This window comes from Pan troglodytes, chromosome 2 (assembly GCF_028858775.2).
Source record: "Pan troglodytes isolate AG18354 chromosome 2, NHGRI_mPanTro3-v2.0_pri, whole genome shotgun sequence".
Taxonomy (NCBI): domain Eukaryota; kingdom Metazoa; phylum Chordata; class Mammalia; order Primates; family Hominidae; genus Pan; species Pan troglodytes.
In genome coordinates, this window is record NC_086015.1 from 100,294,224 (window position 1) to 100,309,171 (window position 14,948).

The 14,948-nt window shown below is 35.9% G+C and overlaps 1 protein-coding gene across 7 annotated transcripts in view; it reads left to right on the plus strand.

Annotated features, from left to right (window-relative positions):
* EPHA6 (EPH receptor A6) overlaps nucleotides 1-14,948 on the plus strand; it is a 943,752-nt gene that overhangs the window by 198,587 nt on the left and 730,217 nt on the right. The window lies entirely within an intron of this gene.

Consider the following 14,948-nt stretch of genomic DNA (forward strand, 5'->3'; position numbering starts at 1 on the left):
AATTTGGTTATGATATAATCAGAGGCTCCAAAACTCCTGGTTGAAACAAAGGTAGTTTTTTTTTTTTTTTTTTTTAATTATACTTTAAGTTTTAGGGTACATGTGCACATTGTGCAGGTTAGTTACATATGTATACATGTGCCATGCTGGTGCGCTGCACCCACTAACTCGTCATCTAGCATTATTGGGAGATATACCTAATGCTTTTTTTTTTGAGACAGGGTCTGACTCTGTCACCCAGGCTGGAGTGCGTTGGCATGATCACAGCTCACAGTAGCATTGATATCTCTGACTCTGGGCTCAGATGATCCTCCCATCTCAGCCTCCATGGTAGCTGGAACTACACGTGTGTGCCACCTGCCCAACTAATTATGTATATTCATATATATATATGTATATTCATATATATATTTTTATATATGAATATATTATAAAACTAAAATATATATACATAAATATATATATGTGTGTGTGTGTGTATATATATATATATATATATATATTTTTTTTTTTTTTTTTTTTTTAAATAAACTGGGTTTTGTCTTGTTGCCCAGGCTTGTCTCAAACTCCTGGGCTTAAGCAATCTGCCCCCCTCGGCCTCTCAAGTACTGGGATTATAGGTATGAGCCACCACACTGGACTTGTTGTTTTTTGACTTTTTAATAATAGCCCTTCTGACTGATTTCAAATGGTATCTCGTTATTGTTTTTATTTACATTTCTCTCACGATTAGTGATGTGGAACACTTTTCATATGTTTCTTGGCTACTTACATGTCTTTTGAGAAGTATCTGTTAGTATATTTGCCCACTTTAATGGGCTTGTTTATTTATTTACACTTGTTGATTTGTTTTAGTTCTTTACAGATTCTGAATATTAGACCTTTTTCAGATGCATAGTTTGCAAATATACTCTCCCATTCTGTAGGTTGTCTGTTTACCCTGTTGATAATTTCTTTTGCTGTGTAGAAGCTCTTTAGCTTAATTAGGCCTCACTTGTCAATTTTTGTTTTTGTTGCAATTGCTTTTGAGGACTTAGTCATAAATTCTTTCTCAAGCCCAGTATTCAGAATGGTATTTCTTAGATTTTCTTCTACGATTGTTGTAGTATGAGGTCTTATATAAATGTGCTTGTTTAAAAAAGTGTGAGTTAATGATTTATATCTTTGTGTAAAAGTATACACAGCATCAGATTATAAATAAAATTTAATTATATTTTACTTAGAAATGATTTAAAAAAAAGATTTTCTGTGAACCATAGACTAAATTTCCAGTAGGTTCTCATGTTTTTCTCCCTACATCTATATTATATTCTGCTTTTAGCAATCCTAGATATATGTTTATTAAGGTGTGATGGAGGCCTAATATTTACTGTGTACCCACTACATCCTGAAAAACCATGAATTGCCATTAATTATCACAATCTGTGTCAAACAATACACAAATCCTTGGAACACAGTACTATTTATAATTGTGCTGTTGCTTATATGAAGGGATGTAAACTCACATGGAGGCCATAAGTGTATATACACTTTGTATACTTAGCTTATTATGTTATGAAATATGTTTAAAATGGGTGTTCTTTGAAATTTTCCCAAAATTGATAATCTTGAATAAAAACTTTTTATGAAGATATTTCTAAAATAAGTAATATATCTTATCTGCTTAAGATATAAACAAGAACCTTTGTTTTCAACCAAAGTAATAGTTATATTCAAATTATGAAGCATGTTTTTGCATAGGAGTTTTATGTTTTTGTTTTTGGCATGGGTCTTCAGTAATGCCTCCTGCAAACTCATCATTATTGTATATTGTCATTATCTTATTTTTGTACTTCTCTTTTTCTCTGCCCTCTCCACCACCCAATCTGTCTTATTTTTGCCCTTTAAAGAACTGAATTTATGCTGAATGGTGAATATTTTATCATTATGTTTATTTATATTTGAACTTTCTTATACTGTGTACTTGATTAAACTTTCCTGTAAAATGTGACTATATTTTCCCATTTTATACCTCTTGTCTTTTAAGATAGAGATAAACAGAGAAAGATAAATAGAGAGATAGATAGATCAATAGATAGATATCCAACCCATTCATTCTAATTCATCAAAAGTAAGGATTTGGAAAAATTATTTACCATTAAATATTAAAATGATTTTTCAGAATTTTACTTCCTTCCTTTCCTTCCTTTCTCCTGCCTTCCCTCCCTCCCTCCCTTCCTCCCTACCTCTCTCCCTCCCTCCCTTCCTTCATTTCTCCCTTTTTCTTTCCTCTCTCCCTTCACCTCCTTCCTTCTTTCCCTCCCACTTTCCTTCTTCCTTTCTTTTCCTTTCTTTCTTTCCTTCCTTTCTGTTATGGCATAAATATGCAAAACTTGTTTGGAGGAAATGGAGAAAATTATTGCTTAATACATCTCTTCTTCCATTAAAGTTCTTTCCGTATGTGTATACTTGGCATTCTTAGGAAAGGACTGTGATGTTGAAACATAAATTAGCAATGCTTGCAGAATTTAATGATCTGCCTGTGAATGCAAAATATATCATATAATAATTCTGTACCTACTAATGAAACATTGAAGAGTCCAGCATTGCACGTGGAATGTTTCTTTAAATGAATATTACTTCAAAGGGGTGATGATCAAAGTATTTAAGAATTCCTAAAGGATCAGAAATTCTTTTTTGAGATAATTTTCCTTAACATAACAGTGCATGTTTATTTGCTGTCTGATGGCCACGGAGTAGTGGTATGTTATGAAAAAATGTCTTAAATTTGCTGTGACAGCCTCTTTTCCCAGAAGATTAGCATATCAAGGTTTGTCTTATATATATATTTGTAAGCTAGATAAAAGTGTTAATTCTAATTGAAATGGTTCCTTTAGTAGATTTAATGAACCCTCCACCAACAAGTAAATTAAACTGAAAATTATTGACACAAGTTTTATCATTGGAGAAGAAAATAATTACCAAAATCATTGTCTCCTCTTGATCAAATTTAACTCCCTTGTCATAGAAAATTGTAAATTGAAATTAGGAGTAAAGGGCTGTGTGAAAAAAGAAGTAACATTATACAATAAAGTATTGTAAAAGAAAATCTTACTAGTTGCTGAAACCTTATACTGTAAGAAAAAGCAAGGGAAATAGATGTTCAATTGGTAAAATCAGTATAAAGTAACAACTTAAAATGATTTTGTCCAGCTCTGTCATTAAGTAGGGCCTATAAGCAGTAGTGGAACTTTACCCCAGAAACATATGTGTGTGTTTTCTTTTCCAGAAAGATCCAGGAGTGTTTGGGTTACAGCCAGTTTCATTTCTTAATACAGGAAAATTATGAGGGTCTGTCTGGACTGTCTTTTCAATGTCAAACTAAATATGCTTTTAGAATAAAAGAATAAGTGTTGTAAGGGGAAAAACCCATTAAAACTATTCCCATCTCCAGTTTTAATGTTAAAAAGAATATATATACATGATTAATTAAAATAAATTATGTTTGGGAAAGGCTCTGAGTTCACAGTGATAATCAAAAGGGACACATTAAAATACAAATATAACAGAGTGGAAGGGGATCAGGAGAGGAGTGAACACTGCTGGTGAGAACAGCACTGGAGCGTGATTCCACATCCAGAAGACGCAGCTCCCCACATATTTGACAAGGCTCCCAGACTCTGAGACCGTTATCAAGTTCATTGGGCTCACAGAAACAGATAATTTATTTAAAAATTAGAAACAAAAACTTCACTAATAGCTGACGATCTCTGGGTAGTGACTTTTTTTAATTATGAGAAAACATTTAAGGAAAATCAGTGCTTTTACATTCCATTTCAGAATTGCTTTGGCTATTTGTTTATTGTCTTTCCTTGTTTACTTGCACTATTTGGCTAACCTGCAGTTTGTTCATTCTTCCATTCTTCATTCTTCCTGAAAAAAAAAATCAACAGCTTCATTAATCTTAAAATATAAAAAGAAAATCCCAAAGTGGTGAATGAAACATTGAAGATATGTGTCTTACTAAAGCAGCTTGCTGTAGGTATGGGCTGTGTTTTTTGTTTGATACTTTGTATATTCAGATAGTTATTTATATAGAAGTTAAATTCTACAAGTTTCTGGTAATGACTTTAAACAATTAATGTATCTTCCAACAATAAAATCAACACTTCTGATTTTGAATGAAAAAAATCTGAACTTTTGGCAATGATTCAAAGCTTTTTCTCTGAATTTCAACATTTTTGATAGAATCTCCACTTCAAATTCCCCCCCACTCTGTTAAATTTAACTATAATAATGTGAACATTCCAATTTCAGAAAAAAAGTAAATTAAATATAAAAAGTTCTAATAAGAAATAGTTATTTACATTATAAAATATGTATTTACTTTAAAATGCATACAATTCAGTTAAAATCAAGAGACCAAATGAGACTTATTTATAATAGCTCTATTAAGTAATAATGACATAAAATAAACTGTACTTTAAAGTGTGCAGTTTGGTAAGTTTTGACATATGTCTAGAGCCGTGAACCCATCATCACAACTAAGACAATAAGCATATCTTTCATTCCCAAATTTTTCCTTACGCACCTATGTAATTCCTCTCTCCTTTCCCTTAGTACAGCCAGTAACTATGGCTCTATACACTTGTCTCTTTATGTTGGTTAACATGTTCTAGAATTATCACAGGCATCTGCAGTATCCACTCTTTTGCCTGCTCTTTAATTCAATATGATTATTTTGCCATTTGTTCACGTAACTGGATGTATCAGTACTCAGTATTAAAAGTTCATTACTTTTAATGCTGAGTAGTAGAGCATTGTTTGGATATACCACTAGTTGTTTATCCATTCATTTGCTGATGGACATTTTGGTAGTATCTTGTTTGTGGCTGTTACAAATAAATTTGTTAAGAACATTTATGGAGGGGCAGAGCAAGATGGCCAAATAGAAGCCTCCAATCATCCCACTACCACAAGGACACCAATTTAATAACTATCTACCCAAAATAAGCACCTTCATAAGAACCAAAAATCAGGTGAGCATTCACAGTACCTAGACTTAATTTCATATTACTGAAAGAGGCACTGGAAGAGGGTAGGATATAGTCCTGATTTACTGATGGCACACCTCTTCCATTCCCTGGAAGTGGCTGTGTGGCTCAGAGTGAGAATCTCTGTGCCTGGGAGAGGGACAGTGCAGCAACTGTGAGACATTGCATTGAACTCAGTAGTCCTTTGTAATAGCAGAAAGCAAAACCAGGCTGAACACAGCTGATGCCAACCCGCAGAAGGAGTATTTAAATCAGCCTCAGCTAGAAGGAAATTGTCCATCCCGGCAGTCAAAAAATTGAGTTCTGGCAAGTCTCACCCCCACATGCTAAAGTGCTTGGGGGCCCCAAATAAACGGGAAAGGCAGTCTAGGCCCCAATGACTGAAACTTCTAGGTGAATCTAGGGCTGAACTGGCCTCACAGCCAGTGGACTTATGGGGCAAGTGACCTACACAGACACCATTTAGGGTAGTGAAGGAAATGCTCATGCTGCTAGATGTATTGGAGCTCCATTGTATGTTATTTGTTTCTTTTCTCTTTCTGCTTTTAGGATCCTTTATCCTTGATCTTTGGGGGTTCAATTGTTAAATGCCTTTAGGTAGTTGTCTTTGGGTTAAATCTGCTTGGTGTTCTATAACTTTATTGTATTTGGATATGGACATCTTTTTCTAGGTTGGGGATGTTCTTTGTTGTTATCCCTTTGAATAAACTTTCTACGCCTATCTTTTTCTCTACCTCTTCTTTAAGGCAAGTAACTCTTAGATTTATTCTTCTGAGGCTATTTTCTAGATCCTGTAGGCATGCTTTACTGTTTCTTATTCTTTTTTTTTGGTCTCCTCTATGTATTTTCACATAGCCTACCTTCAACCTCACTAATCCTTCTTCTGCTTGATCAAACCTGCTATTGAAAGACTCTGATACATTCTTCATTTGTCCATCACATTTTTCAGCTCCAGAATTTCTGCTTGATTCTTTTAAATTACTTCAATCTACTTGTTAAATTTACCTGATAGAATTCTGAATTTCTTCTCTTTTTCTGTCTCCCATTTATTTTGGGATCTTTATTTGCATACATTTTTACCGCTTTATGTGTAGGGACCAGCCCCACAGGGTCGGTGGGTCTCTCCCCATGTGCGGAGACGAGAGAGTGTAGAAATAAAGACACAAGACAAAGAGATAAAAGGAAAGACAACTGGGCCCAGGGGACCACTACCACCAAGTCGCAGAGACCAGTAGTGGCCTCAAATGCCAGGCTGCACTGATATTTATTGGATACAAGACAAAGGGGCAGGATAAAGAGAGTGAGCCATCTCCAATGATAGGTAAGGCCACGTGGGTCACGTGTCCACTGGCCATAGGGCCCTTCCCTGCCTGGCAGCTGAGGCAGAGAGGGAGAGGAGACAAAGAGAGAAACAAATTACACCATTATTAGAGACTTTTAGTACTTTCACTGATTTGCTACTGCTATCTAGAAGACAGAGCCAGGTGTACAGGATGGAACATGAAGGCGGACTAGGAGCATGACCACTGAAGCACAGCATCACAGGGAGACAGGCCTCCGGATAACCGCAAGCGAGCTTGACTAATGTCAGGCCCTCCACAAGAGGTGAAGGAGTAGAATCTTCTCTAAACTCCCCTGGGGAAAGGGAGACTCCCTTTCCCGGTCTGCTAAGTAGCGGGTGTTTTTCCTTGACACGCTACCCTTAGACCATGGTCTGCCTGGCAACGGGCGTCTTCCCAGATGCTGGCGTTACCGCTAGAGCAAGGAGCCCTCTGGTGGCCCTGTCTGGGCATAACAGAAGGCTCACACTGTCTTCTGGTCACTCCTCACTATGTCCCCTCAGCTCCTATCTCTGTATGGCCTGGTTTTTCCTAGGTTATGATTATAGAGGGAGGATTATTATAGTATTGGAGTAAAGAGTAATTGTTACAAACTAATGATTAATGATATTCATATATAATCATATCTAAGATCTATATCTGATATAACTATTCTTATTTTATATTTTATTATACTGGAACAGCTCGTGTCCTCGGTCCCTTGCCTCGGCACCTGGGTGGCTTGCCGCCCACATTTATGTTCTCTATAGTTTATTAATGCTCTGATCATTTTTCTTAATATTGATACAAGACTTTTCTAATCTTCTGGGTGCTTCTTTCTGTGGCCTTGGGTAATTTTCTCACACATATGTGCTAATCATCACTTGGCCAAGTATTTGAGGAGGCACTCCACAAATTCAGTTTTTTTCTTTTGCCATCACTCTCCTCTCTAGTAATCTATCTCCTGTGAACTCTTTCAGTTCACGGCTGGAGCTGTGACTCCAGCTATGTTTTCTCAACACAAAAAGACTGCCTGTCTCTACCTCATTTCCTCCTCACTGTGTTGTAGCCTGGACACTTTCTTTACACATAAGTTGGAGCAATGTTGAGGCTGACTTCATTTTATTCCTTTGTCTTGGGGATTATATGTTTTTCTCCTTTTTTTTAGTTGTTTCACCAGTAAGTACATATTTATTCTCTGTTATATCTCTGTGGCCAGAAGTCCTGATAGAACAGATTTAATTTATCAGATTTTTAATAAACTCGAGAACATGTATATACACACAATATATATGTATATATTATGTATATATAAAACATATACATAATTATTATATTTTTGCTTTTCTTTGTAAGTTTGTGTCTGTGATGTTTACTGTGTGTGGTATTTGTATATAGGTGTCGTCATTTGAATCATTGGTCCCAGTTTTTCATTTCTCCTTGTATTCATGCTTTTTCGCATATAACTTTGAAGTTTTTTCCACTAAAGCACAAGTGCTTTTCCAGATTCCTTGACTTTGGCCTTAGCAATAAGGTTTGTTTGGGCCAATGGAATATGAGTCTAAGTTGTAGTATGCCAGTTCTGAGCCTATGCCTCAAGTGGCCTAGCTTCTTTTTGCTTGCTCTATTATACCTCTGTCAATACCAGGAGCTTTCCTAGTGTTTTCTGGTGCAGACTGAGCCCCAACTGCAGTGAAGATTGCAACCAGCCAAGATCCACAGACTGAAGCAGTTTCCTGCCATGTGCAGGCTAGATCAGATGACCTCAGTGAATCCCCAGAATAAATGACAGAGATGAAAAATATAGATATATGCGGATTCACTGACAATAATAAGATGAATAATGCATGCAGAAATTTCACAGATCAGGTCATTATAGCGAAATAATAGGACAACATGTTATGTAACTCTGGACAAGTAAGAAAAATAATATTTCTAGGGCAGTCCAGTTTACAAAATACTGAAATGGACCTGCAGAGTACCTAAGTCTGTTGGAGCATAGATGAAGAGTGAAGAAAATGCAGGATGGAGAGACAGAGCTATAGCAATGCTAACAAGAATAGAACACTAAGAATTGTAGTTTTGTGGTCAGCAATAGGGGTCATGATGTGATAAATGCTATTATCCAGACTGGAGCACAGTCTCTGTGAGTTACCCAAAAAAGGTTTCACAGGAAGAGATTCCCACTGGTCCAGTACAGTAACTTCTCCTAGCCATTTGGATAAAAATTTACTTGCTAAAGGGGATCTCAAAATATAGACCCACCTTTAGGTTTTTTAAAATTGTTTTTATATAATTTGCATATATTCCCCTTAAGAGTCTGTTCTTAATCCATTTATTATGCCTAGTGATCCGTTATTGGAACGCTAAGCTTGTGGGAGCTATTTATATCCTACTGCTCAAAGTCATCACCAAGGTTTGATTTTTTTTTAAAAAAAGGCAACCTCTGGCATAAATGGGTTAAATCATTGTTGATAAAGTGTTTTCTTCATTTTAATGAATTACAACTTATAAAAAACCTTCAGCATAAGATATCTAAATATTGTGGTCCTTATATTACTCTTAGAATGAAAAGACTTGCAGCCAGAGTGGCCAAACAGGTAACACTACTTTCTCATAATTCATCAGCAAGTTTAAAATGTACTGCAAATGTGTTCCTTCCTCTTGATCACTATTAATTTCATAGGTTAAACTTGGACTGTATAGCCTAACAGTTCCACATTTGTGCCCCAACTATTCATTTTCTAAGAAGCAGCTGGTCGTTTCTTTTATCTTTCTTTTGCTTCATTTTATCTTTAAAATAATATCCAAACTCAGGGTCATGGCTCAGGATGACCTCTTCTCCTTCCAGGATCTAGCCGTTGCCTGCCCCTACACCTTCATCTCCAACATTGGCCTTACTTCCTGTGACTACACTGTTATTCACATCACTCACTGTTTAGAACTCTCGAAATTTCTTCCTTTAGGGCCTTTGCATTTGTTGCTTCCTCTGTCTTAAGTATCTGCTCTTCTGTATGAGTCTTCTAGGGCCGCCCTAGCAGAATGCCACAAATTTATGTTTTCACATTTCTGGAGGTGGAAAGTCAAAGATCACGGTTATGGCAGGGTTAGTTTCTGGTGGGGATGCTCTTCCTTACTTGCAGAAGGCCATGTTCTTGCTGTGTCATCACATGGTTTTTCCTCTGTGCTTGTGCACTTGTCATGTATCTTCTTCTTATCAGGACAACAATCCTATTGGTTTCAGGCCTGAGCCTTATAACCCTATTTAATGTTAATAACCTTTGTAAAAGCCCTATCTCATATCACATTGGGGGTTAGAGTTTCAACCTATGCATTTTGGGGACACAATGCAGTCTATATCACCTTGCCTTATCCTTTGCCACTTAGATCATCACATGGTCGATGCCTTTTCATTACTCAGGTGTTATTTCTAATATCATTTCCTTGGAGAGTTCTCCCTCAACTATTGCTTAATCACAGTGTATTGTAACTCTACAGGACATGTCTGACCCTGTTCACTCATCACTAAAATTACTATATACAACCAGAATTGTGCTTGGCACATATAATGAAGCATTGAGAAAACATTTGTTGAATAAATGTTTTCTTCTAATACTGGTTTGTGGGCATAACTATTTCTGAATGTGTCCTTTCTCAAAGGTAGACACCTGAGCTTTATGATCCATGGTGTTATCCTAAAAAACAGAACACAATATTATTATATTAAGTATACCACTGAATATAGCAATTGGTGTCTTGAGGAGTTACAACATGTCATTATTTAAATAGGTTATCATATTTTTTCCAGTCATCACCCCAGCTATATTAAAATGAAACTTCTCCCCTTTTTCTCTCTAGGTAGCATCTTCCTTGACTCTTTCTTGGACAGATGCTATAACTTTTCAGCTACTTGAGTTATTAGTTTATTTCATTATTTATTGATTTTAAAATGCCAATCTCAAATTATACTCAAAGGTTTTTCTACATTTCCCGTCTGTGATGACAGCTCTTATAGCTTTAAGAGTACTAGGTTGTGGGTGGGCTTCAAGACATCTCTTTTCACTCCCACTTCTAGATGCCAGCTCCATCTGTGATATGACAAGAGCGGGTAAATATCTTCTTACTTGACTCAATCAGATTGCAGTCTTCTTTTCCTTGGTTGTTGCTTCTCAGGCTGACACTTACTCCAGATGTCCTCTGCATGGTTGGGCTCCTAATTCCTGTAATTCTGAATGGTCTTCATGTACTTTCTTTTAGAATCACCTAAGAGGTGTTCCACTTCTTGGGTCACTGAAAGAGGCTGGTCAAGATTGAAATCCACTTATTTAATCACTTTATTCTTGGTTAAAATCCAACAAAGACTGATCCCAGCATACCTTTTCTTTGTTTTCTGCCTGAATGAGTAGTATTAGCAGGCCAGCTTGAGCACAGCAGCATTATTTACATCCATCATGCCCAAGAGTAGTTCATATCCTTGCTTCATCAAATAGGAGGACAAGTTATTTACCAGAATTCCTTATCTTAGCACCTCCATCTCTCTGTTGGTCATTGCTTTCATGCCTGGGCAGCAATAAAGTATCTGTGGATCCAATGCCTCACTAACTCTTTTTTGTTTCTGAGATGGAGTCTCATTCTGTTGCCCAGGCTGGAGTGCAGTGGCGCGATCTTGGCTCACTGAAAGCTCCACCTCCTGTTTTCAAGCAATTCTCCTACCTCAGCCTCCTGGGTAGCTGGGACTACAGGCACATGCCACCACACCTGGCTAATTTTTTTGTATTTTTAGTAGAGACAGGGTTTCACTGAGTTAGCCAGGATGGTCTCGATCTCCTGACCTCATGATCTGCCTGCCTTGGCCTCCCAAAGTGCTGGGATTAAAGGCTTGAGCCACCGCTCTCGGCCCTTTGTTTTGTCTTTACATCTCTTTTTCAAATTTGAAATTATTTCTCATGAGAGATTGTCCCTAACCAGAATATTATTTCAATTTCAAGTACTTTATTCTTATTTATTTTTATCTTTATAATTTACCTTCTAAGATTTTTTTCATGTTCTTATTTTGCTACTATATATATTTACTTAGTGATATGTTAGATATAATATTAGCAAACAAGACTAATATCTATTATCAGGGAAAATAGGTTTTCAACTTTATAGTATATGACCTTTAGAAGTAAAATGTTAGATTTTTTTTTTTTTTACTATTTTACAATGTTTCTTTTAAAACTATTTCCTATTTATATTCATTTAGATTTAAAATCCTCCAATAAGGAAATAACTTATTTTCTCTGCTGAAGAGTTGTAAAATTCAATTATGCATAAAGACAAACATCATCCTGAGTAAAGAATCATCCGTAAGATTAGCGGAATGAATCTGCTGCAACATTTACACTTCATACTCTGAAATTGATTTTTATGCATTTTAATGGAAGCAATATTTTGCATTTGAGTACATTACATAGGAAAATAAAATGTCAAGGCTTATTCCTCACAGAGTTCACAATCTCCGTTTCTGTTTCCGTATTTTTTTTTCTCTTTTTACTTAGAGGAATTGTTATGAGATGATCTGGTGGTCAGTTCATTTCTCATTCTTTTAGAACAATAATTTGCACATTAAAGTCCTAATACAAATAAATATACCCTATGTTCCCATCTGTTATTCTTACTCTATTGAGACCTAGTATAAGAGTAGAGCAGTAAATGGAATACAGTCTTACTTCTCAACCATATCTTTTTCTCAAATGGCAAAATATGTAAATATTTCTCATATGTTTAAATTTTTACTTTTATTTGAAACCACTAATGCCCAAATAATACATTGATCTCAGTCATGGGAAGAGGTGGTAAAATATGATTAATATGTCTTTATTGTAGCTTGCTGTGATTTCATATAAAGAACATGCCATTTTATGACTCTCACTAGTGTAATGAATAAGTAAATTTTTAGCTTTAGAATTAATGCACATACCCTGACATTTTATATCTAATTGATCTGAAAGAAATTCTAAAGAGAGTTAAACACTTTAAGTTCCCAAACATGAAGAATTTGAATAAAGCATGAAAGGAACAGAGAGCTATTTGTTGTTTACTTTATTCTTCAAGAAGCTAAAACTCAGAATCTAAAGCACAGAAGAAAATGTCCCAATTTTCAAAATCAAGAAATCAAGAATCATGTTTACATAGTTTTTTTAACTCACACTTTCTATGAGCCAAGTGTTGTATTTAAAGATATTTCATTGAATATATTGGAAACAGTTTCTTCCTGCAAAGAGTTAACATTTGCAAAGCTGTTCCCTTATTACTTCCTGGATATTTTTTCCTTCCTATTTTAGTGTTAGATTATTTTAAGTGACTCTTCATTCTTATTTTTTTACTTGAAAAATATGGAAAAACAAAACAAAAACTACCATTTAGTGACAAACTATCTGGTTTCCAAAAACCTGAAAAATTAAAATAGTTTTTGTATAATAATAAACCCATGTAAGAAGTTAGTTATGATTTAATGGAAATGCTGCCTCTGTATATGTAATGTAAAGAGGGGGCAATGTAATTTATTGATGAGGCATGAAGGCTCTGGATTTCAGATTGACTGAGTTCTAAGCTCAGTTTTGCCACTCACAGGGCAAGCTGTTCAAGCACTACAATATAGGAGAGAGAGCAATACCTATGTCATGAGATTTTTGTGAGGATTAAATGAGATAATGTACATAGGAGATTTAGTAAAGCACCTCTCACTTCGTAAGCACTCACCATTATTATGCAACATTTCAACACTTTTTTAATAAAAAGTAATTTAAAACTATTAGGGAAGAGAGAGACAGGAAGACAAAGGGAGAGAGAGAGAGAATGAGTAAATAGGATTAATGAAAGAGTTGATTTTAAAAAGTCTCTGATATTAGTACTTTGGGTAGAAAAATTTTATATAAGTCTTTTGCCAGATGCATAGTTAGTAAAAATTCTGTAGGTTGTTCATTCTGTTAACAGTTTCTTTTGTTATGCAGAAGCTCTTTAGGTTAATTATATCCTAGTTTTTGCTTTTATTGCAATTGCTTTCAGTGTCTTCATGAAATCTTTGCCCGTGCCTATGTCCTCAGTGGTATTTATGGTTTTACATTTAAGTCTTTTTTATTTTTTAAAAAGAGTCTCACTCTTTTGCCAGGCTAGTGTGCAGTGGCGCGATCTCCGCTCACTGCAACCTCCGCCTCCTGGGTTCAAGCAATTCTTCTGCCTCAGCCTCCCGAGTAGCTGGGACTGCAGGTGCACACCACCACACCCAACTAATCTTTGTATTTTTAGTAGAGATGGGGTTTCACCATGTTGACCAGGATGGTCTCGATCTCCCTGACCTTGTGATCCGCCCTCCTCAGCCTCCCAAAGTGCTGGGATTTCAGGTCTGAGCCACCACACCTGGCCTACATTTAAGTCTTTATCCATCTTGAGTTAATTTTTGTATGTGGTGTGAGGTGGGGGTCCAGTTTCAATCTTCTGCCTATGGCTAGCCAGTTCTCCCAGCACATTTATTGAATAGGAAATGCTTGTCTTCTTGCTTTTCTTGTTTTTATCAGGTTTGTTGAAGTTCAGATAGTTTTAAGTGTGTGGTTTTATTTATGGGTTCTCTATTCTGTCCCACTGGTCTATGTGTCTGATTTTTTTTTTTTTAACCAGTACCATGCTGTTTTGGTTACTGGAGCACTGTAGTATAGTTTGAAGTAGGGTAGTGTGATGCCTCCAGCTTTGTTCTTTTTGCTTCGGATTGCCTTGGCCAATCGGGCTCTTTTTGGTTCCAGATGAATTTTAGAATCGTTTTTTCTAGTTCTGTGAAGAATGTTAATGATAGTTTAATGGGAATAGCGTGGAATCTATAAATTGCTTTGGGCAATATGGCCGTTTTATCAATTGATTCTTCCTATCCTTGAGCATGGAATGTTTGTGTCATCTCTTATTTCTTTGAGCAGTGGTTTGTAGTTCTCCTTGTAGAGATCTTTCACCTTTTTACTTAGCCATACTCCTAAGTATTTTCGTCTTTTTTTGTGTGGTAGTTGTGAGTGGCAAATTGTCTGTGACTTGGCTGTAAGTCTAATATCCAGCATTTGTAAAGAACTTAAAGAAATTTACAAGAAAACAACAACCCCATAAAAAATTAGGCAAAGGACATGAATAGACACTTTTCAAAAGAAGACATACATGTGGCCAATAGAAAGAAAGCTCAAATTACCAGTCATTAGAGAAATGCAAATCAAAACTACAAGGAAATACCACCTATCACCAGTCAGAATGGGTACTATTAAGAAGTCAAAAATAATAGATGCTAGCGAGGTTGTGGAGAAAAAAGAAATCATATTTATACACTGCTGGTGAGAGTGTAAATTAGTTCAACCATTGTGGAAGACACCATGGTGATTCTTCAAAGACCTAAAGACAAAAATACCATTCAACCCAGTAATCTCATTACTGGGTATATACTCAAAGGAATATAAATCATTCTATTATAAAGTCACATGAATGTGTATGTTCATTACAGCACTGTTCACAATAGCAAAGACATGGAATCAATCTAAATGCCCATCAGTGATAGACTGGATAAAGAAAACGTGGTACATGT